Below are 23,687 nucleotides of genomic sequence, written 5' to 3'. Positions count from 1 at the left end.
CACACTTTTTAGATGAGGGGGAAATGCTCTTTCAAGAAGGAATGTCTCATTGAAAAGAGACGATTCTCAGAGGGAGGTTTGAATATTTAATTGCTGCTTCAGGGAAGATCTGATTCTATGATTTTTTTATCAAAAATTATCCACAGGTCTCTTTGTTAAACATTTACAAGAAATTTTATTTGGGGGGAAGTTATATATAAAATAGCTTAGCACTCTGAGTTCTAAAGGGTAAGATCTAAGGTATATGTTAGCACACACCAACAGAAGTCCAAAGACTTTCCACATGAATTCACTGATAAGTTTGATATTTGTAAGCACTTGTATTTTTGTTTATCAGCTGCATTTGTAATGGGTATAATTATCACACACCTTCCTTTATTAAACGAAACACTGAAATAAGCTCATAGGGATGTAACACCCACCTCACTAAACATCAAAAAATATGTATCTTTTAAGAACAAAAGAGATAACTTTATTTCTGTATTTTGAATTTGAAGGATTTTTATAGCATTGTTTTTTATAACAAGTTGATCAATTTGCTCATTTTTATTAGTATATGTTCATGAATGATCAGAGAATATTTCAGTGCTAGTGATTTGGTAAACAATTAATTTCTGTCAAATTACCCAGTTTCAAGTGTACAGTTTTGATTAAGTAATGAAGTCATTTAGCTCTCTAGTATGCTTATAAATTATATGCATTACCTTTTGTGTGTGTGTGCTATATATGTGTATTGATGTGAGTGCACACATGTATGAGAGTGCACATGTATAAGGTTTGTGCCCTGTGAAGGAGGCCAGAAGTCACTCTCAGGTGTCCTATACATCTTTCCACCTTTCCTTTTTGAGACTGATTATCTCAGTGAACACAGAGCTCCTGGCCTCAGAATGGCTGGTTGGTGCTCTGGGACCCTCCGTTCTGCCCTTCTCCAGCACTGCGGGTACAGAATGTGCTGTGCAGCTAAACTTTTAGTTGGGTGCGGGAAGTGCAAACTGAGGTGCTCATGCCTGAACAGCAAGCTCTTGGCTGGCATTATTTCCCTAAGCCATGTGTATGTGCGATGACTTTTTTAACTTTTAAAAACTTTTACAGTCACTTTGAAAATCAGTATTGCGGTTTCGCAGAAAACTGAATTTCCATTTACCTCAAGACCCAGCCAGTATAACCACTCTTGGGCAGATACCCAAAAGATTCTTAATTATACCACAAGGACTCTTGCTCAATTATGTTCATATCAGCATTATTCGTAGTAGCCAGAACCTGAAACAAGCTGGGTACCCTTCAACTGAAGAAAGACTAAAGAAAATGTGATACATTTACACAGTGGAGTATTACTCAGCTATAAAAAACAATGACATTATGAAATTTGCAGACAAATGGATGAAATGAGAAAAACTCATCCTGAGTGATGTCACCCAGACTCAGAAAGACAAACATGGTATGTATACACTACTAAGTGGATACTAAATGTAAAACAAAGGATAATCAGACTACAGTCCACAGCTCCAGAGAAGCTAGGTAACAAGGAGGGCCCTAAGAGGGACAGATGGATCTCATTGGGAAGAGGAAATCGATGAGATTTCCTGGGTATACTGAGAGTTAGAATGTTAGAGGAGTGGGGATGGGGGGGCGGAGAACATGAGGGACTGGGATGGTCTAGTTGGGGGAGGAGGGAGTGGGAGAGCAATCAAACAGATATCATGATGGAGAGAGCCATTATGGGGTTAGGGAGAAACCTGGTGCTAGGGATATTCCCAGGAACCCACAAGGATGACCCCAGCTAAGACTCCTAGCAATAGTGGAGAGGGTGCCTGACCTGGGTGCCTGACCTGGCCTTACCCTATAATCAGATTGTGAAAACCCTAACTGTCATCATAGAGCCTTCATCTAGTTAGCCACTGACAGAAGCAGATGCAATGATCCACAACCAAGCACTACGTCGAGCACCAGGAGTCTAGCTGAAGAGAGAAAGAAGTATTATATGAGGAAGTGGCCTCAAGATCATGATGAGGAAATCCACAGAGACAGTTGACTCAAGATCGTGGGAATTCATGGACTCTAGACTGACAGCTGGGGAGCCTGCATGGAACTGCACTGGGCTGTCTGCATATTGGTGACAGTTGTAGAACTTGGTCTGTTTGAGGGTTCCTGGCAGAGGGGCCAGGATCTATTCCTGGTACAAGAGCTGGCATTTTGGAGTTCATTGCGTATGGTGGGACGCCTTGCTCAGTCTTGATGAAGTGGGGAGAAGCTTGGTCCTGCCTCAACTTAATCTGTCAGGCTTTGTTGACTCCTCATAGGAGGCCTTACTCTTTCTGAACAGTGGATGGGGGATGGGTTGGGAGTAGGTGGCTGGGGAAGAGGAGGAGGGGAGATAGTAGGAACTGTGGTTTTATGTAAAGTGAATAAAAACTTTAAAAGAAAAAAATCTTTTTGTTGTTTTTAAATTGATTTAGTTAAGAGTTTCATACAATATGTTTTCGCGCCCCCCCCCCCCCCATCCTTTTTTATTCTAGAGGTCTCACCCAACTCATGGAGCATCTACCAAACTAAAATAATCCCATAAAACTGCTTAGAGCTACAAGCAGGTTACATTTGGCAGAGAGGATAAGTCTTGAAGTGTTTATAAAACATTATAGAAGCAAGTGAATGTGTCTTTCAATTCACAGGAAAATATTAAACACTTTAGTTCTTGAATTCCTCCTGTGTGAAAAGAGGTGATCAGGTAGAGTAAGGGATTTCCTTGACAGTGAGGTGACATTGCTTACTGAAACAACAGCTATACTCCCCAGCACCCATGGTCCCATAGCCCACAGGCTTTTCTGCAGTGGTTACTGACACAAACTTATTGTTATAGGATACAACAAGCTGAGCCAGTTTTTTCTTTTTCGTAATGCAGAAGCATTTTCATGGTTCCTGCATTTTCATGGTTCCTATGTTAGAGACTTGAGGTGAACAAATTTAATTTCCTTAAACATTCTTTCTAAACTAGTCAGTTTCCCCATCTAGTCTTTCAAAGTTCACAGACCAGTAGAGTGCCAGTATAGACATACTAGTTTTCAATAAAGTTATTTTAATGAGAGTTTGAATTTTCTCATATTTTACATTATTTGCTTCTTAAAGGGTTCTCTATTGTTTAAGTTCAACTTCGGGAAGATTTCACTAGTAAGATTAATTCACCGTAAATAAGCTGAGGACCATGTTCTAGAAATTAAGCAGAGATAAAAGTTTTAGCATCTAAGAGATGATTGTAAAGCAACTAGTTAACTGCCTGTATGCTAAACTTTTGAATGCTTGGTTTTCTGTATAGAAAGGGAATTTTATATATACCTTGGTAAGTATTATTTTTGTTAGAAAGTGGGTGAATAAAATGTTTAACTCTTTATGTTCTTTAACCACAATGAGTAAGTTATTTCCAAACTCAAATCAAATAAACCCATTTATACCAATTTTAAGATAACACTGAATTTAAATCCTTTGAAAGTTCTTGAAGCCTCCCCTCTGAAGAACTGCCAGATTTAAGAATGCCTATACTGGGGATGAAGCACGTATTGCTTTTGCAAAGAATGTGAATTTGATTCCCAGCATGCTTGTCACTTACAATTGCCTGTAACTCCTGATCCAGGGGGCCTGATACCTCCAGACTCCTCAGTCCTGCCCTTATACCTGCAAATGCACACACACACACACACACACACACACACACACACCATGAAAAATAAAAGATAAGTATTTTTAATAATAATGTCTGTATATAAAATTATTAGTTTTGCTTTGAATGGGTTAAACAGTAGGAAGTACAAGTTTATTATTAAATGATTTTGAATTTATTATTTATATATAAATTTGATTAACTATTCAAATAATCAAAAGTAAAATGCAACATAAGGCTTTAGAGTATGCTTCTACTGATAAATTATGATAACCACAGTAGACTAATAAACTTGAGTAAATTTTATTATCTTCTGAGAATAGAATGTTGCATTTATCCAATGCCTATTCAAATATAAACATCCTCATAGAGATAAGAGAAAGGTCTATAAGTCCATCTTGTGTAAAATCTGCTTTATTTATAAATGTAGTTTATTGTAAAAGGTAAATTTTGTTATTTTTCTTTATTTAAATGTATAGAAAAGCCACTTATTTAAATTTCACTACCTTCTTAATATCAATTATGTATTTGTGTGAACCTGTCTGCTACCATGATTGTTCCATTGTATCATTCTAATGTACTTGACACTGTACTTTGTTAAGTACAATTCTCTGGTCAGTACCATTTACTGCCTTATTGTAATCAGAATAATCACATAAACTATGATATGATGTGGAATGTTCTTCTGTTTATGTGTTGCTTTTATTGGTTAATGAATAAAGCTGTTTTGAACATTGGCTTAACAGAGTAACATCAGGCAGGAAATCCAAACAGATATATATAGAGAGTAGGAAGGGTTAGGAGACACCATGTAATGGCCAAAGGAGAAAGACGCCAGAAACTTACCAGTAGGGCACAGCCTCGTGGTGATACATAGATTAATAGTAATGGGCTAATTTAAGATGTAAGACCTAATTAGGCATATGCATAAGGTACTGGCCAAACAGTGTTGTAATTAATGTAGTTGCTGTGTGATTATTTGGGTCTGGATGGCTGGGAAATGAACGAGCAGTCTCTGTTTACAATGATATTTTAAGGAAAGTATATATTGAGTATTGTTAATTCAAACATTACTTTTCTTTGATGGCATCTAGACACACATAAGTAATACACTTCCAGGTTAAGTGGACCAGAAAATGATTGATTCTAAATAGCCCTATTTTTTGCTGAGCATAGACTCGTTTCTTTGTGTTGTTTTATCATATTGAGAATGTATAGTCCTATGTGTCTGCAGAAGTCTGTACCTATATCTGTGTGAACAGGTATCGATACTCATATCTTTGTCCTAATTCCTTCAAGATTCAGGAAAATGAAAGCACAGGCATGTTTGGACTAATGAGTGCTGGCCTTCAGCTGGATTTTGGGATTATGAGTCCTGGCCTTCAGCTGCTCCTACCTCCTAGAACCTTCTAATTAAAGTTATTCGAAGCTGTGCCTAGCTTAGAGGATCAGAGGATAGGATTTTCAACTGTTGGCCATTGACTGCAGTGTATTTAAGACTGCATGGTGCTGTTAAACCTCTTTGGTATCAGTGATTAAAGGTCTGAGTGTTGGTCTGTCTCTGCGTGTGTATTCTCAACCTCCAGCCCCTTGCCCGAAGCTCACGAACTGGGGTCTAGCGCATAGAGCGCAGACCGGGCTGCGGTGCGCGGCACATGCAGACAGAGACACAGCAGGCATGAACAATTCCTTGTGTCAACTCTAAGGTGATTTCCAGAAATGTCAGTATAGGCAGAATATTCTCCAAGTGTAGAGTCTGAGAAAAAGAACAGTTTGATATGATGGGACCTGCTTTCTCCCTTTTCTATCTTTTATTTCTTTTCAGTTCTTCAAGACAAGGCTTCCTTATGTAGCTCTGACTGTCCTGCAACTCCATATGTAGACTAGATTGCCCTTGAACTCAAAGATCTGCCCTCCTTTGCCTCCCAGGTTCTGGCATTAAAGGTGCCACCATACCTAGACTGATGGAAGCATATTAATGTAACCTGTTTTGATACAATGATACATAACTTTCATGGTTTTGATATTTTCTGGCATAATATTTCAGACACATATTTATCAGAATACTGTATGGAAAGAATATTATTTAGAGATCACAATATAGATATTCAAGTGGTTGTGGATAATTGTGTGGTCATAGATGTGGGCATTTCAAGAGTCAGAGACTGGTGCCCATGCAAGCACGCACATGTCTCTCTGTGTGGTATTGTATATTTATGTGTATGTGCAGTAGTGTATATTTATGTTCATGTGATGTGTGTTGGTGTACAGGTGTGGTTTGGTAGTGTGTGTGTGGTCAGTATTTGTAAGTGTGTATAATGTGTGTCAGGTGTATATGTGTGTGTGTAGTTTGGGTAGTGCATTTATATGCATGTGTATGTTGGTGTTTAGTGTGTTTTGTCTGTGTGCATGTTTGTGTATGTTCATGTATGAATTATTTAGCATCCATACACAGTAGTTTCTTTAGGGTCAGATGTTCTTTCTAACTTCAAAGGTTACCATAGTTGTATTTGACATCATTTTTATAACTATCCCTTTCTAAGATTGTTTCTCTCTGATATCTACCATCTTCTGACATTCTAGAAGCTTAGGTTCAAGAGGATCTGAATAATTTTAGGTTCTAAACTATCAAATATATTTAATTTTAAGAAACCAGTTTTTTACAAAAATGAAGAAAGTTGATAGGGTGGGACGAAGAGAAGAATGGATAAGAGGGAGACAGATCGAGTTGCAGTATGTAAGTACATGAAATTGTCAAGTAACAAAATGAATTGATAAATAAGAAGCATACTATTCTATCTCACTGTAAAAAGTACATTCATATTCGCATAGTGTTTACAAATATTCATGTCCCAAATTAAATTTTTCCCTCAAATTAAGCCATGTGACTCACAAAACCAATATCTATAGCAACATTTTAATAGACAGTTTTTAGAGTCTGATCCACCAAGGGAAAAATCACCACTTCTATCTGAAGTCAGGTCTTTCTGCTAGGATTTTATGCTTCACACAAAGACCAAACCTCAGAGCAGAACAGCTACTTTGGGGGGTCCTTTCCCCACCAGCAGTGCTCCAGCATCACATCTCATATGGATAATACTCCTTAGATTGCTTTCAATTGTTAGAGAAGTCTGATTTTCAGATAAATAGATGATGGTTACTTACGTTGCTTCTTCCATTCAGCACTGCATGAATTTCATTTGACCCCGCTGCATGTATTTGTATTTCTGATACCCAGAATTGCAGTTTTCAGTGGCAGATATAAAATCAACCATTTGCTTTGTTCCTCGCCATGTGCCTAATGTGAAAAATTGCTCGCACTAGAGCCAACAAAATGATGACTGGGAAGAATTCAAGATCCTTCCTTCATTTATCCCAGAAGGGGGATTTGATAAAAAATTAATACATTGGCAACTATCAAACCAATTTGAAGTCATTTTGTGTAATTATTACAAATTTAAAACAGAAATACATTTGTTTAATGTTCTTAGCAATATTTAGGGAATGATTTTTTTGAATGACTTCTTTATTCATTTATATTTTAAGATAAATCAGTGTCTTTGTTACTTTTCACAAAACGTATGGCCAAGGCAACTTGTAAAATAGTTGGGAATGACAGTTCCAGAGGATAGTCGAGTCTATGACCCTTATGGTGGGGAGTATGTCAACAGGCAACGAACCATGGTGTTGGGAGGTGAGGGGTAGGGGAAGAGATATGGGGGATGTTAACTGTGGTTGTTATGTAAAATAATTTAAAAGGAATTTCATAAGTCTAAAAAGTAGCTCAGAGCTTGCTTCTGGTGCACAGGAATGAGGCACACACGCACACACACACACACACACACACAGAGAGAGAGAGAGAGAGAGAGAGAGAGAGAGAGAGAGAGAGAGAGAGAGAGACAGAGACAGAGACAGAGACCAGAAAAAGATATTGGATTCCCTGGAGTTGAAGTTACAAGAAGTTACATGTCTCTCATCATGAGTGATAAGATCTGTTTTAGTTTTGGTTTCTAGTGATGTGGTAGAAAAACATGACCATAGGAATTAGATGAGGAAAGGGTTTATTTCAGCTTGTACTTCCACATCACACTATAGCACTGAGGGAAGTAAAGACAGAATTCACATAGCACAGAACCTGATTCAGAGGCCATGGAGGAGTTCTGGTTACTGACTCGTTCCTCTTGACTTGCTCAGTCTGCTTTTTTATACACCCTAAGAATGCCTGCCTAAGTTTAACAGCGCCTGTATCAATCACTAATTAGGAAAATGTCCTGTAGAATTCTCTATAGGCAAATCTTATTGATCATTTTCTTGGTTAAGATTTTTTATCCTCAAATATGTCTAGAATGGTATCAAGTTGACGAAAGTAACCAGCATGGAATGTTAACATGGCTCGTCTTCAAGATCAGTGCATCTTTTTAACGGCTGAGTTCTCTCTACAGTGTTTTATTAAAGCTTTTTAACTTACTTATTTTTAGAGTTTTGCATCATGTACAGACCATTTATAAACTAGGTGAACTCTCTATCTTTAAACCAAACCCTAAGCTCATTTTTATATCGTAATATATAATTCACATTATAATAAACCTATTCCTTTAAAGTTTATTCTACAGTGGATTCTATGTACTTCTGAACTATCAAATGATTTGATTTTGGGGCTGGAGAGATGGCTCAGAGGTTAAGAGCACTGGCTGCTCTTCCAGAGGTCCTGAGTTCAATTTCCAGCAACCACATGGTGGCTCACAACCAACTATGAGATCTGATGCCCTCTTCTGGTGGGCAGGCATACATGCAGACAGACCATTGTATACATAATAAATAAATAAATTAAAAAAAATGATTTGATTTTCTCATATTTTTATAACCAATAAAGAAATTCCATACCATCATTATCACTCCATGCTACTCCAGTCCCTAGTTACTGAAAACATCAATCTATTTTTATCTATATAAATTTGTCTAGAGCATTTGACATAATTTGCATAAAGTGTTACTTTTGGCTGATTATTTCTTTTTCACAGTATTTTCAAGGTTCTTCCATTGCATAGCATGGATCAGTAACTAACACTTTTGGATTTGTTGATAATATTCCATTTGATGGATATAATAGGCATTGGTTTTCTTTTCATTGTTTAAAAAAGTGATTGCATTATTTTTTAAATATTCTGGACACTTTGCCACTATGAATTTTTGTATCTGGAAATTCCAAATTTCCATTTGCTAATATCTACATGGACAAGTCTATTCAGCTGTTTGGGCTTATACCTTGACATCTGTAGTGGCGTTTCAATTGTATTTTAATAAATAAAGACTGTCTGAAGTTCTGAGACTAAAACAGTCTCTTTGGTCAGTCTTACAGACCAGGTTATGGCAACACACACCTCTAATCCCAGTAGCCACACTAGTTGCCATAGAAACAAGGCAGTGAATGCCTTTAATTATGGTGAGGCACACCGTTAATCCCAGCCCTAGAGAGGATTATAAAACGGGAGGAAACAGTTCTCAATATACAGTCTCATTCTGAGATTATGAATGGCAGGATTGCCATTTCAGACTGAGGTTGAGGTAAGAGCCAGTGGCTGCCGGTTTTGATTTTCAGATTGTCAGACTGAATTCCAATTTCTGACCCTGAGTTTTTATTAATCGTGCTTCAGGCATCTAACTTGTAGATTTCAGAAGAGAGGTTCTATGATTCATATTTTCAAATACTAATAGCATTTTTTTTTTGTTTTTAAAAGGGCAGTATCGTGAGTGCATATTTTTTGTTTATGTGTGTGAGAGAAAACATGTATATGTGTGTGTGCATGTTCTTTTGATCATTTTATATAGTCATAAAAATCATTATGTTGTATCAAAAATGAACTTTTATGTGGTTTTTACTTTTACCTACCTAATGATTATTAATGTATATTTTTATATGTCTCTTTTTATCTTTGGGGAAATATGTATTCAAATGAGTTTTTAATGCAATTTTGATGATATTGTTAAAGTGTAAGTTTTAAAATGTGTTCTGGGCATGTTTTCTCTTTTTAGGTATTTTATTTTGAAGTATTTCTTCTCTTTACTCTGTGTTGTCTTTTCACTTATTGATAGAATTTGAACATTATAGTTCAAAGATTTATTCCTGCACAGCTTCTGTTTTTATATTGAATGAATTAAGGACCAAAAGTACTCTATTAGTTTGCATGTGGATTTGCAGTTTCTTGGCAACATTTGTTGAAGGGATTGTTTATTCGTAAACATTCTTGTAGGAGCTTCCTTAGCCTAATAAAATCACTTATGAGGCATCTTGCAATGTTTTTCCTGGGATCAGAATCAGAATCAGAATCAGATTGGCCTAACAGGTATATTTATCTGTCATCTCTACTTTTATATAAATATGGCTCATAATTTGATATTAACCAAATAGCATGTGTTGCTGTAGCCTTTTCTAAAATGCCCATTGACTAAAATACAACCAAAGGAACTAACTTACTGTATTTGTTTGTGATTCTAAAGATTTTTTGACTATATATTCTTCTAGAAATTATAGAAACCCCATTATAAACAAATGCAGTTTTTTTAAACTACCTTGGTGAGTAGAATGCATGTTGCATGGAAGAATTTAGCATGGAACTATAAAATAAAAAGGATAGCCATTTACCATCTGCAGTGCTGTGAATATATTGTTTTTTACCCTTTTCAAAAGTCCTAAATGAATTTTATAATCGCCTCATGATTCGCAGTATGTGATACCTTTACAGCTATTATAGAGACCACAACACATGGCTCCTTTAACAAAACACAACCCAAACTGCAGTGATGGATAAGTTATCTAGTGAACACATGAACATTTAATAAAAAAAAAGAGGATTTTTTTTGAAACGATGCTGACCTAAAGTTCCAGTGAAGCTTGCACATTCTAGCTAATGTTGCTTCCTTCAGGCCTGTACATGTGTCATTAGGAACACAAGTATGTTTAGCTAAATGTCACTTCATAACCAATAAAGTTGAACAAGGTAAGATCATTGGCATATATGATCCTGCAATGATCTCTAACTTACTAACCTTAACTCTACTCTCATTTCCTTAAAAATGGCTAATTACATACAAGGTAAGAAAGAGACTATAGGTGAAAGACCTGCCTCTGCAATGCATTACCTTTCCATTGTGATAGTAAAGACCTTCTGTTTGTGATTTTGGTAATCATAAATGCTTATTAAGGACTTTATAGATCACTTATTAACAATCTTACAAATTCTGATTGTATTTTGGTTTTAGCAGTCACATTCTCAACAAAAATTTTGATGAAATACTAATTATTTAATTACCATATTTCATTTTCATATTTGTTTTCAGTTAGTAAATATTTCACAAGCAGGGATATTATATGACATGTGCATAGGAGACTTACATGACCACAAAGAATTTCCTTCATAAAGCACGAAAGTAAGAGATATAGTTATAATTAATTGTAATCATAAACAGAAAACCCCTAGAACACATTGTTAATAAATATTTGTTGTCTAAAGGAGTGAAAGTATAAAATTCTACTCAAATATACAACTTTACATATGTAGACAAGTATATAAATTTAATATGTGAAAAAAGATATGCGTATAAAGAAAAGATTTCAAGTTAGCGTAAATCACTCAAACTAATTTCTCTTCAGTCACAATTTTACCGATGGGAATTAGAGCTGAATAAAGAAGAATATTTCAGTTACCAGAAAATTGTACATACTATAAGCACAACCATATAAAAGAAATTGAGGGAGTTGTTTATTAGCCTTAAGGTGGAAATTGGTGGGTTGCAGAGATGAATCAACATTTAAGATCTCTTGCTGCTTTTCAGGTTACTGTATTTAGCTCCCAGCACCCATGACAGACAGCTGACACCCACCTGTAACCTGCTCCAGGGGATCTGACACCTTATTTTGACCTCTTCATGAATCGCACACTTAGCATACATACACAGATACACCAAACACATAATTAAGCAAGTAAATAAATAAAAATAAGTGATAGAATAAAGCTGCAGTCAGCACTTTGAAAAATATTTTAAAATTGGTCTAGTTTTCTCTGTAACTGCTGCATGTTTAGATAGATATGATATAGAATAATATTTATTACAAACAAATATTCATGAATATATGTGTGTTCTTTGGGTCATTGATTCTCTACATTGGCTGCACACTAGAATCTGACTGCAGAATCAATAAGAAAATAAGGAGCAAATGCAGATGTTCTGATTTAGTTAGTTCTGAGTCCAGTTCCGGTCCTGGCAGCTTTGGAAACATTCCAGTTTGTTTGACCTCAGAAGAGATGTGGAAACCATTTCTCTAGAAGTCTTTCTCACTCCTGCCTTGCTATGCTCTCTGATCCTCTTTGCAAACACAACTCTTTCTAACTCTTCTGCTTCCCTGGTAGTAGTAGTTTTTATGATTGCCTGAGTCACAGATCTCTCTTTTTATTGTATGAAAAAAATTATTTAACTTCAACATTTCCTTCAGCTTTGTGGAAAGAAATTCATCTTTCCTACATGGGTGTTTCTAGTCTCACCTTAACTCTCATACCCTTGGGGAAAGAGCTTTGCATATTTGCCAGTGAATTATTCTGTTGATAAGCAAAAATATGTAAATACTAAACATGCAAATTAAACTTACTTCAGATTTATAATAAGGAGTAGGGTTGTGGTGAAAACATACACAAATATTGAGGATGACAACATGCTTTAACCAGAACACAGCTGAATACTGTTTGATAGCATTTCTGACAATTCACAGAAGCCCAAGCACATCCTATCAACCGCAATGCTCTCTCTTTAATACAACCTGCTTGCGTACTTTTGGTTAACCTTTCAATGTTATTTCATCATTCACTTAGTGGCTGCATTGTATAGTTGAAGTTAAAAGACAAATAGGTAACACCCAGAAAAAACACTGGAATGTGCCTCAGGATTGCGGAGAACAGGCAGCTTCTAAGCCATGGTTAACTGGCGCAGCATTTACCAAAACCAGAGGCAAACCACCCAAAACTGAATCCCTTGCAGTGCAGTTGGCGTTTTCTTTGGGATGCTAGCTCACAGATTATGACACAGAGAATTTTCATTTAGTATGAAAGTTCAGCCTTTAGCTTATGCTTGTCCCTATTAGCTCTTACAACTTCAATTAACGCATTTATATTAATCTGCATTCAGTCACAAGGCTTGTTATTTTATCTACATACTGTCCATGCTGCTTCCTTTGCATCTAGCCGGTGACTCTGTCTTTCTTCTTCCTAGTGTTTCTCTCTCTGCCAACATGTACCGCCTATACCTCCTGTCTAGCTATTGTTCATTAGTTTTTATTACATCTATCGCAGTAATACATCTTCACACAGTGTACAAATATCCTACAACAATGCAGTGTACTGATCTCATGGCACATCTACATACATACATACATTACACTCTACAGTAGTATAGAGAGCCTTCTTTTTCTACCACGAGGTCTGAAATAAGGGAATCTGGTGGCATACCTTCAGTTCCTTAGTACTGTGCCTACACAAAACAGAACGATGCAAGAGGAGTGCAGAATAGGGACCTACATATGCTTGTACAATGTGCCAACACATACTGGTAAGGCTCTTTAGCACCCAGTAAGGCAATATAATAAGTCAAAGCTATTCATTTATTGGACAAGTAGGGAAACAAGAAGGCATCCATGATTGGCATCCTCAACATATACTTATCACACTGCCTTAACAAGGTACTATTAACTGTGTATCTTAATGAAAACAGATTGGCCATGGTGTTACTGACATTAACTCTAACCCTGGGAGACAGAGACAGATGTTCTCTGTAAGTTCTGTGTCAGTGGTATATGCATAGTAAAATGTACATTTCACAGTTACAGAGTCACAATTTCAACATCACAGGTGTGTCAATGTGAGTTCCTGCTGAGGAAAGGGGTTGATCATCTCTCCTGTGAACCTTGTCTACTCAGACAACTTTAGGTACTCATGTTTAAGTATATTAATTCCTCAATGCTTTCTTCATCCTGCTGTATGTATGATAGTAGTTTTGTGAACTACTATCAAATACAAAAACAAATAAACAAATAAAAAATGAAAACAAGCAGATCTATTGTCCACCAGGTAAACCAATATTGCCTGCTTTTGGTATGACAATTTCATGCCTGAAGAGTGCAAACGTCATCATCGTCATGCTTAGTTATGATTCCAGCAAGTTTAAAGGTTAAGACTAATACTTGGCTCTCCATATTATCTTCATGTAAACATGCAAAGCTTTCCTCTACAAAAGGGGTGAGTTTTATTTTATCCTTAGTTTGGCCCAAGGGTAAGGAAGTTCAGAGGTTCCACCATCTTGTATTCCTGTTGAGGCCCTTTCAGATTTAACTAGAATTTGATCTCTGTGATAGAGAATTCTAAGGAAAACTATTCATCTGTCTTCTAGGAACCCAAGGTAAGATGCTCCAGATAACTTAGCTTCTATTTATTGCTTGCTTGTACAGAATCCACTCCAGGTAATAGCTTATCTTAGTCCCTTAAATTTCTTGCTTGTTTGTAGTGAACACATTTTCCCAGTGTGTCTTTCTGTATTCTTTCTCAAAATCAGGTATACCTATGTTTGCAGATTTATGACTGGACCTTCAATTCTATTACACTGATCAAGGAGTCCGCTTTTGCGCCAATAACATGCTGTTTTTATTACTTTAGGTCTATATAGTACAGTTTGAAATTGGAAATGGTGATACCTAAATAAGTTATTTTATTTTTCAGGATTGTTTGTTATTTGTATATGGCAAGCATACTCATTTTTTGTGAGTTAATTCCAACTTTAATCCCTGGTAGTAAGATAGGATGCAAGGTGTTATTTGTATTTTATTATATTGTTCATACTTGCTTTGTATCTGAGTATGTGCTTAATTTTGGAGAAAATTCCATGAGGTGTTAAGAAGAAGGTACATTCTTTTTGTTTGGGTGAAGAATGTTCTGTTAATATCTGGGATAAAGGGATGAGTTGGAGGAGGCATGTTGGAGGAAAAGATCTGTATGATCAGCAAGAGAAGGGGGCAGAAAGGGAACGGAGGCTACAGCTTGCTTTTGGCTACAGAACTTGGAGGTATGACTGGGTGATTGGATAGTGAAGGTTTTGTAACTAGGTTTGTGTCCTCTTCCATCCACTGGGAGTGTTGCCTTGTTATAGAAGAGGACTGGTTCCAACTATCTGCTCCTCATATTGAAAGCAGCTAATCAATATTAGTTTCTCTTGCCACCGTTGGTTAGGTCATTTGGAATCAGTTCATCCCCTAAGTTTTCTGGGAAAATATTGTGTGAAGTGAATGAAATGTGGTGGTACCTACAGCTGAAGCAAGCCTGTAGTGGAATCCAGTACTGTGCTCTCATATCGGGAGAGAGTAACGTGCCGACAGACTGTGCTGCTGTTTATTTATGGAATCGTAACTGCCGTGTCAAATGGATGTTTTACCAAACTAAGAATAAAAACTGTGAGGAAATTGAATTCTATATACACAACTTAGGGAATGGTTCGAATACTTACTGTTTTAAACATGAATTAAAAATGAATTGTTGGGTGATGATTCCTTGACTTTATATTTTAGTATGTCAAAGTTGATTTGTAGTAAGGAGATATTCAAAGTACTTTTAAGCCTAGCATCACACAGGCAGCAATTTATAATGAGAACAATAATGCAGGTGTGTGTGTGTGTGAGTGTGTGTGTGTGTGTGTGCTGGGGATGAATGCATAGAGATGCAGATAACACTTTCCTCATGGTTCAGGTGGAATTCTGAAAATATTAGCCACATTCACTGTTGTAGAATAAATATTTATTCAAATTCTAAAGCTGTTTCTGATACTTTTTCTGAAGACATTAGTCAGTAGCATCTTAGAGAAGACAAACAATAAAACATGCATACAAAGCATTCAATATAAAGCACCCAACTGTGATTTTTGTTAAAAAAATGTATTTGATCTGAAGTTTATCTTTCTACCTGAGCATGAGTCATAAGGTTTAAAGAATATCTTAAATGTCACAGGTCCCAGTGGGACATTGGAATGTTTAAAATTATATATTTTATATAATTATATAAAGGTGATCACATAGCACATCTCAACTATAAAAGTTCATATGTTTCTTTTTCTACAATTGTGATCATTATTTTTGTGCATGTCTGTCTCTGTGTGTGTGCGTACATGCAAGGGTACACATGTGCATAAATAAAGTTGCCATGATGTATGTGTGGACATCAGAGATAAATCAATAGGGTTGGTTCTCTCCTTCTAATTTTGGGTGGATTTCCATTTGTGTGTGGTCAACACCTTACCCACTGAACCTTCATATGGTACTCAGTATTAAGAATCATCAACATTGAGTGGAATTTCTACTTGTTTATCTTTGTCCCTAAATTATGAAGCTTCAACTGGAAGCTTTCCCATTATGAGTAACTGTCATGTTTTAATGGAGTATAAAAGTTAGATTCAAAGGTAGGAAACAATCCAAGCTGGTAATGTGGTACTTAGCTTGAGCCTTGCAGCAGTTTTTATTAAAATTTTTATGAACAATATATTTTAATTATTTTCCCATACCCAACTTCTCCCAGATCCTTATGACTTCCTACCACACAACTTCATACTCTCTGCTTCATACTCTCTCTGTCTCTTTCCAAAACAAATGTAATAAAAACTAAAAACAAAGAACAAAATCCTATTAAAACAAATAAAATGTAAACAAAACAAAACAACAACAACAACAAAACTCAGCAAAAACAAAACACGGGGATAGCATAGATTTTGTTTGGAGTTGGCCAAAGACTCCTGAGAATGGGACCGCCCTGGAATGTGTTTAATATATTCAATGACACTCCATTGGAGAAAACTGGTTTCTCTTTGCCAGTGGTTTCCAAATGCAAATAGCTTCTTGGTTAAGGATGGGATACTACAAGCACATTCCCCATTCAGTGCCGTGATTTTGTCTGGTGTGAACCTGTGCAGGTTCTGTCCGTACTGTCACATTCCTTGTGACCTCATATGTGTATTAGTCCTGTTGTATTTCTGGTTTACACTGTTCCCTTGGAGTTGTCTATAACATATGACACTTACAATCTTTTTGGTCCCTCTTCTATTATTATTTCTGAGATTTAAGGGAAGGTTGTTGATTGAGATATCCCATTGAAGGCTGAGTGCTCCAAAGTTTCTTATTTGTGGATCCTCATGTTAAAACCCATCTACTGTGAGAAAAAAGCTTCTCTAATGAGGTCTGGTCTACAGAAAGAGCAATATGCTGTTTGGAGACATTTTCTTGCTGTGTTCCTTCAGCAGAATAATACAAGAAGATTCTTCCCTAGGATTATGTCTTGTAGAGACTCAGGCTATGGATCTCAAAGAATTCATTTAATTACTGTATAACTGAACAGTGAACAATCATCTATCCCAATATAAATTTAATGCCGAGATCAAACTTAATAATTAAAATGATTAGCAAAAGTTCCTTCACTATATCATGATATGTTTACGTGTGTGACTGTATGTGTGTGTGCATCTGATATGCTCCTATGACTTGGATACCCATGTTTTAAAAAGTCAAATCTATTATTTTGTGTTTCATTTCCTAGAATATTAGAGTTTTGCTTGAAATATTCAGAATAATATAGTTTTATCTGAGAAAGAAATATTTTAAATGTTTGTCTTGGTATCTTAAAACCCAATTTTATTTCTTCTTATCATGAAAAACTTTTAAAAACAAGCTACAAAAATATATTGAGCATTTGTAACACTCATATTAGCAGCAATGGATGGCTTAAATGAAACTTCCTTAACCTAGTAATTGTTTTTGTATATCAACAGAGTCAAATATGTCATCTCGTTATTTGCTCTCCACATCTCTGCTTGAAATAATAACACTCCAAGAACACTGGGTACATACATTTATTCAGAAAGACTATAATTCAACAACAAATGAAAATCAAACAGGGCATATCTGTGTGTGAATACCACAGAATATCTGTTCTAAAAGACAAACAAGACCAGCATACGCCACTGGCATGCTTTATGACCAGAAGAGAAGAAAGAAGAGCAGACACTGCTGAGGTAGGCTCAGGGTGCGAGAGAAAAGTAAGAGGTATGCAAACAGCCTGAGATATTTCTGAAAGGGCAGGATTCTGTCTGTGGAGCAGAGCTGAGCGGCAGGCACAGTGTGAGTCCAGGAACTGCAATCAAGCAATGACCTCACAATCATCTGATGGGAAGACTGGACAACATGGGCAAAGCTGTTCAGAGTTGACCTATTCAATACTCTTGGACATTTAATGACATCTGTGTGAATGAGAAAATATAAATCCAACATGTCACCTCTTTTTGTTACATAATTGCATACTAATTACATAAAAAATGAAGTGGCAGTTGGTAAGTAATGCTAAAGAAAACTTTATAGAGAAGTTGAGAGAACTCAAGAGTTAGGTGAATGACATAGAGGAACCATAAAGGACAATTGTAGGTCATCTTAAGAAACCTAAGTCCACTTAGAGATATGATTTCCTCTCAGAATATGAATCCCAATTTTTTATTAAAATGTTAATCCTGGCATATATAATTTCCAGGACAATATATTCAGGCACGGGTATTCCTTTCTAAGATTGATGATATTATTTGTGTATGTGTCAATATGTCTATACACATGTTTAATGGTCCCCTTGGAGGTTAGACGAGGGTGTCAGATGTTCTGGGACTGGTGTGACATCAGTAAATGCTGCCTGACATGGGTGCTGAGAACTGAAATCCAGCTGTTGAAAAGACAGCAAGTTCTTTTAACCACTGAGTCATTTCTCCAACCATAAGGCACAGATTTATTAAAATATTCCCATATGTAGGTAATATGAAATAAATTTCCTGAACATACTAAAAGTTGCTCAAGGTAATATATAATTATATTTTGCATAAACATGTCTCAAAACTCAGAGTTAAAAAAAATCCTGAAAGGTTCAAAATAAATGGAGTTTTTGTTTGTTTGGTTGGTTGGTTTTAAAGCTAATACTTATTTCACACATGTAATTCCTATCCCTTTTGATCTTGGCCCAGTTTTGATATTTGAAGTGTTGTGCAAAAGTTCTTAATAGAGGGTATGAACACACTATTATTAGTGAGTAATGCCTTCTGTCCATGATTGTTTTGTAACCTTGAGGCTCCTTAAAAGAGTAGTAGTCTAAATGATGTTGCTTCATTCATGTTGTCTTTGAACATGTTTGAGAAACAGGGTAAATGAAAAATGGCTTATTGTATGCAGGCTTTTTACATCCATGTTCTATAGCTAACAGAAGCGTGGATGGAAGAATGCAGTTAGAACCCAAGCATGGGAGTGGCAGGTCAAGTTTACAGTCTTCACTCAAAATTTTTGAGGACTGTCGAAGTGACAATTTGATAATGTTACAATGCAGAGAGAGGCCATCTACTCTAGCATATCTGACATCTTTATCTTGAACCATTGTGGGTTCAGACATGTAGACAGAAGCACAGTGCCCAGCACAAGAAAATAATAAGAATAAGATTATTAATTCAAGTGCTTTATATTTACCAATTGTGAGATAGCAAATGAGTTATTTGCTTTTTGTGTCTTGGGGTTTTATATGTAAAATAGGGAATCACAGACACATTTTTCTTTCATAAATATTTTCTTCTTTAAACACTAGCCAAAGCAAGTAAGAGATTTGCCTGCCAGCTAGACCACCACCACAGATTATCACTGGCCTTTGTTCCCCTGAGACCCACTCCAACGCCCAACTCCATCATGCCACCATCCTCCCTATTGCATGCCTTTCTCCATGAACCCAGCAGACACCATAGGCACAGGTACAACCCACACCAGTGTACCAGAATAGGTGAGTCACTGCCCTCCCATCTGAGCTGCCCCAATCTGCAGACCCTAAGCCCCAGGCCACATCCCTTGCCTCTTCCACATTCATTTCTGCATCAGCAAGGTGGCTGAGCAGAGCCCTCAACTCTGGTGGAACTCCATTGCTCCAGTGTACTGCCCTCCAGCCAGCAAGCAGTTGAGAGATCTGTTGGCCAGTCGAACTGACATCACCCACTGGATTCTGTTTTTTATCCCCAAGATCAACTTCACCACCCAACCCTACCTACCTCATCGTAGTTCCTGGGACCAGACCTTACCCACAACTCCAGAAGTCTCCATAGTCCCATGAGGCCAGGCTGGACGTGGGCACCCAAGTCCCCACAAATCTCAGCTGAGACACCCAATTGGACTTGAAGACTTGCCAGACACCTGAACCTTTGGCCATTTACCTCAGGAAACAACCAGGGAAACAAAAAAAACCAAGAAAACAAAACAAAACAAAACAAGAAAACCAAGAAACAAAACCCATCCAACAAAGACAAACACAAGAATCAACATCCAGATCTTTATTCACCATAAATCTGGCATAAATGCCAGTATAAGAACACATTCAATAACAGGGCAGTAGACCGTCAAAACCCAGCAATCCTATGACACCAAGACAAAAGCATTGTAACCTAGTCAAAGCATAAGAAAACAATCTTAAAAATACCTTTATGAAAATGAAAGAGGCACTTAAAGAGGAAACCAAAAATTTCTTTAAATAGTTAGAGGAAAAAGGCAAGCAAAAAATAGAAAGAAATCCCTCAAAGAATGCCAAGAAAGCCAAGTATCAAACAGGTAAAGAAAACCGTTCATGAACATTAAATAAAGGCAATAAATAATTGAGACAATTCTGGAAATGGGAAATATGGTTCAGTGAACAGGAACTGCAGGTGCAAGTATCACCAACAGAACAGAAGAGATGGAAGAGAGAATCTCAGGTGCTGGAGATACAATAGAGGAAATTGATTCATCAGTCAAAGAAAATGTTAAATTTGATTGATTCCTAACACAGAACATCCAGTTAATCTGGGATGCTATAAAAAGATAAAACCTAAGAATAATAGGAAGAAAAAGGAGAATTCCATCTCAAGGTACAGAAAATATATATTCAACAAAATCATAGAAGAAAACTTTCCCAAACTGAAGAAGGATATGCTTATGAAGGTACAAGAAGCTTAAAGAACACCGATTACATTGGACCAAGAAAAAAAAAAAGAAAGAAAAAAAAGAAGTCCCCTCATTATATAATAAAATACCAAGCATACAGAATAAAGAAAGAAAATTAATATTTGCAAAGGAAAAATTATAAAGGCAGACCTATATGAATTACACTCATGGTCTCTTAACATTTGCAGTACATCTGTCCAGGAACTTCTGGCTTTCAAAGTTTCCATTGAAAAGCTGGGTGTAATTCTGATAGGTTTGCCTTCACATGTTACTTGGCCTTTTCCCACATGCTAACAGAAAGGATACGAAAGCAGTATCCATCATTCTGTTACATACAAGAAACATATCCCAACTTCAAAGACAGATGTTACTTCAGAGGAAAAGGTTGGAAAAAGATTTTCTAACCAAATGGACCAAGAAGAGAGTTGGTGTAACTACCTTAAAATATAACAAAATAGATTTCAAACTAAAATTAATCAAAGTTGATGGGAAGGGACATTTCATATTCATCAAAGGAAAAAAACCATCAAGATGAAATCTCAATTTTGAACACTTATGCCCCAAACACCAGAGCATCCACATTTGTAAAGGAAGTATCATTAAAGCTTAAATACTATATCAAATCTCACATGCTAATAGTGGGAGACTTCAAACCCCATTCTCACCAAACGATAAGTCTTTTAAATATAATCTAAACAGGGAAATAAGGGAGTTAACAGATGTTATGACTTAAATGGATCCAATAGACATATACAAAACATTTCACACAAACACAAAGAGAATATATGTTCTTCTCAGCACCTCACGGAACCTTCTCTAAAACTGACCACATACTTGGTCACAAAACGAATCTCAACAGATATAAAAAAATTTGGAAAAACCTCCTGTATCTTATCAGTTCACTATAGGTTAAAACTGAATATCAGCAACACACAAACTACAGAAATCTTACAAATTCAAGGAATCTAAACAACTTTCAACTGAATTACTGTTACATCATACTTAAAAATCCTGTACTCCACAAAGTTGGAAAATATAAAAGAAATGGACCATTTTCTTGATAGTCACTGCATACCAAATCATGACCAGAAAAACATTTTAAATAGACCTATAACCCATAAGGAAATAGAAGCAGCCATTAAAACTATGTCAACCAAAAAAAAGCCCAACAACAACAACAACAACAGAAAACAAACAAACACAAGGACAGATGGCTTTAGAATTCTACCAGGGATTTCTTTTTTTTTTTCATGGTTTAGTTTTTTATATTTAAAATTTTTCATCTTCTCCCCTCCTCCTCCCCCTTCCCTCCCCTCCCCTCCACCCATACCCCCCCTCCCTCCCTCTCCAGGTCAAGGAGCCATCAGGGTTCCCTACTCTATGTTAAGACCAAGGTCTTCCCAACTCCCCCCAGGTCCAGGAAGGTGATCAACCAAGCTGAGAAGGCTCCACAGAGCCCGTCCATGTAGAAGAATCAAAGCCCAGTGCCATTGTCCTTGGCTTCTCAGTCAGCCCCCAGAGAAGAGCTAATACCAATACTCCTCAAATTTTTCCACGCAATAGAAACAGAAGGAACATTGTCAAATTCTTTTTATGAGGCTACAGTTGCTCAGTTGTTCAAAGCACAAAAAGATTCAACAAAGAAAGAGAATTACAGACCAATATTTTTTTTTTTTTTTTGGTTTTTTCGAGACAGGGTCTCCCTGTAGTTTCTTACAGACCAAATTTTATCTTGAACATTGAAGCAAAAATCATCAATAAAATTTTAGGAACCCAAATCCCATAAAACACAAAAAAGGTCATCCACATAGAACACATAAAAACGGTCATCCAATGATCAAGTAGACTTCATCCCAGAGATGCAGGGATGTGCCAACATATAAAAATCTCTCAATATAATCTACCATATACACAAACTGAAAGAAAAAAAAAACACATGTTCATCCCAGTAGATGCTGAAAAAGCTTTCACAAAATCTGACACCACTTCCTGATAAAGTTCTTGGAAATATCACAGAAACAGGAACCATACCTATATATAAAAAATGCCATATACTACAAGTTGACAGTCATCATGAAATTAAATGGAGAGAAACTCAAAGCAATTACACTAAAATCAGGAACAAGACAAGGCTGTCCACCACTTCCATACATATTCAATATAAGACAACAAAAGGAGATCAAGGGGATACAAAGTGAAGGAAAGAATTCAGACTCTAGCTATTTGCAGATGAATGATAGTATATATCAGAGACCCCAAAGATTATACCAGGGAACTTCTACAACTGATAAACATCTTAAGTAATGTGGTAGGATACAAGAGTAGCTAAATAAAATCAATAGCCCACCTATATACAAATGACAAATGGGCTAAGAAAGAAATCAGGGAAACAACACCCCTTACAATAGTTACAAGTAGTATAAGATATCTTGGAGTAACTCTAACCAAATAAGTAAAAAACTTTTTTTGTCAAAAAATTCAAGTCTTTGAAGAAAGAAATTGGAAAGGATATCAGTAAATAGAAAGATCTCCTATGCTCATGGAATGGTAGAAAAAATATAGGAAAATGGCAATCTTACCAAAAGTCATCTACACCTTCAAAGCAACCCCATTCTTCATTCTGGGTTGCCTTACCAAGCCTTAGTATAAGGGGAAGAGCTTAATCCTACCTCACCTTGTTAAGCGATGCTTTTTTGAAACCAATGGGAAGCCCGCCTCTTTATAAACAGAAACAGAGAAAGGGGTTGGCAGAGAGGCGGGTGGGGGATGGGAATGGGAGGAGAGGTCAGAGGGGAAACTTCAGTTGGGATGTAAAATAAATGAATAAATTCAATTAATAAAAAGCACTAGAACAGTGACTATACATTTATATCCTCATTTTATCCTCATAAAAAAACTAGAACACAGGACACTAGAAATACATATATGTGTGTGTGTGTGTGTGTGTGAGAGAGAGAGAGAGAGAGAGAGATATCC

This window comes from Arvicola amphibius, chromosome 11 (assembly GCF_903992535.2).
Source record: "Arvicola amphibius chromosome 11, mArvAmp1.2, whole genome shotgun sequence".
In the NCBI taxonomy this organism is placed as follows: Eukaryota; Metazoa; Chordata; class Mammalia; order Rodentia; family Cricetidae; genus Arvicola; species Arvicola amphibius.
The sequence above is the reverse complement of the archived record's forward strand: the minus strand, read 5'-3'. Positions refer to the sequence as shown.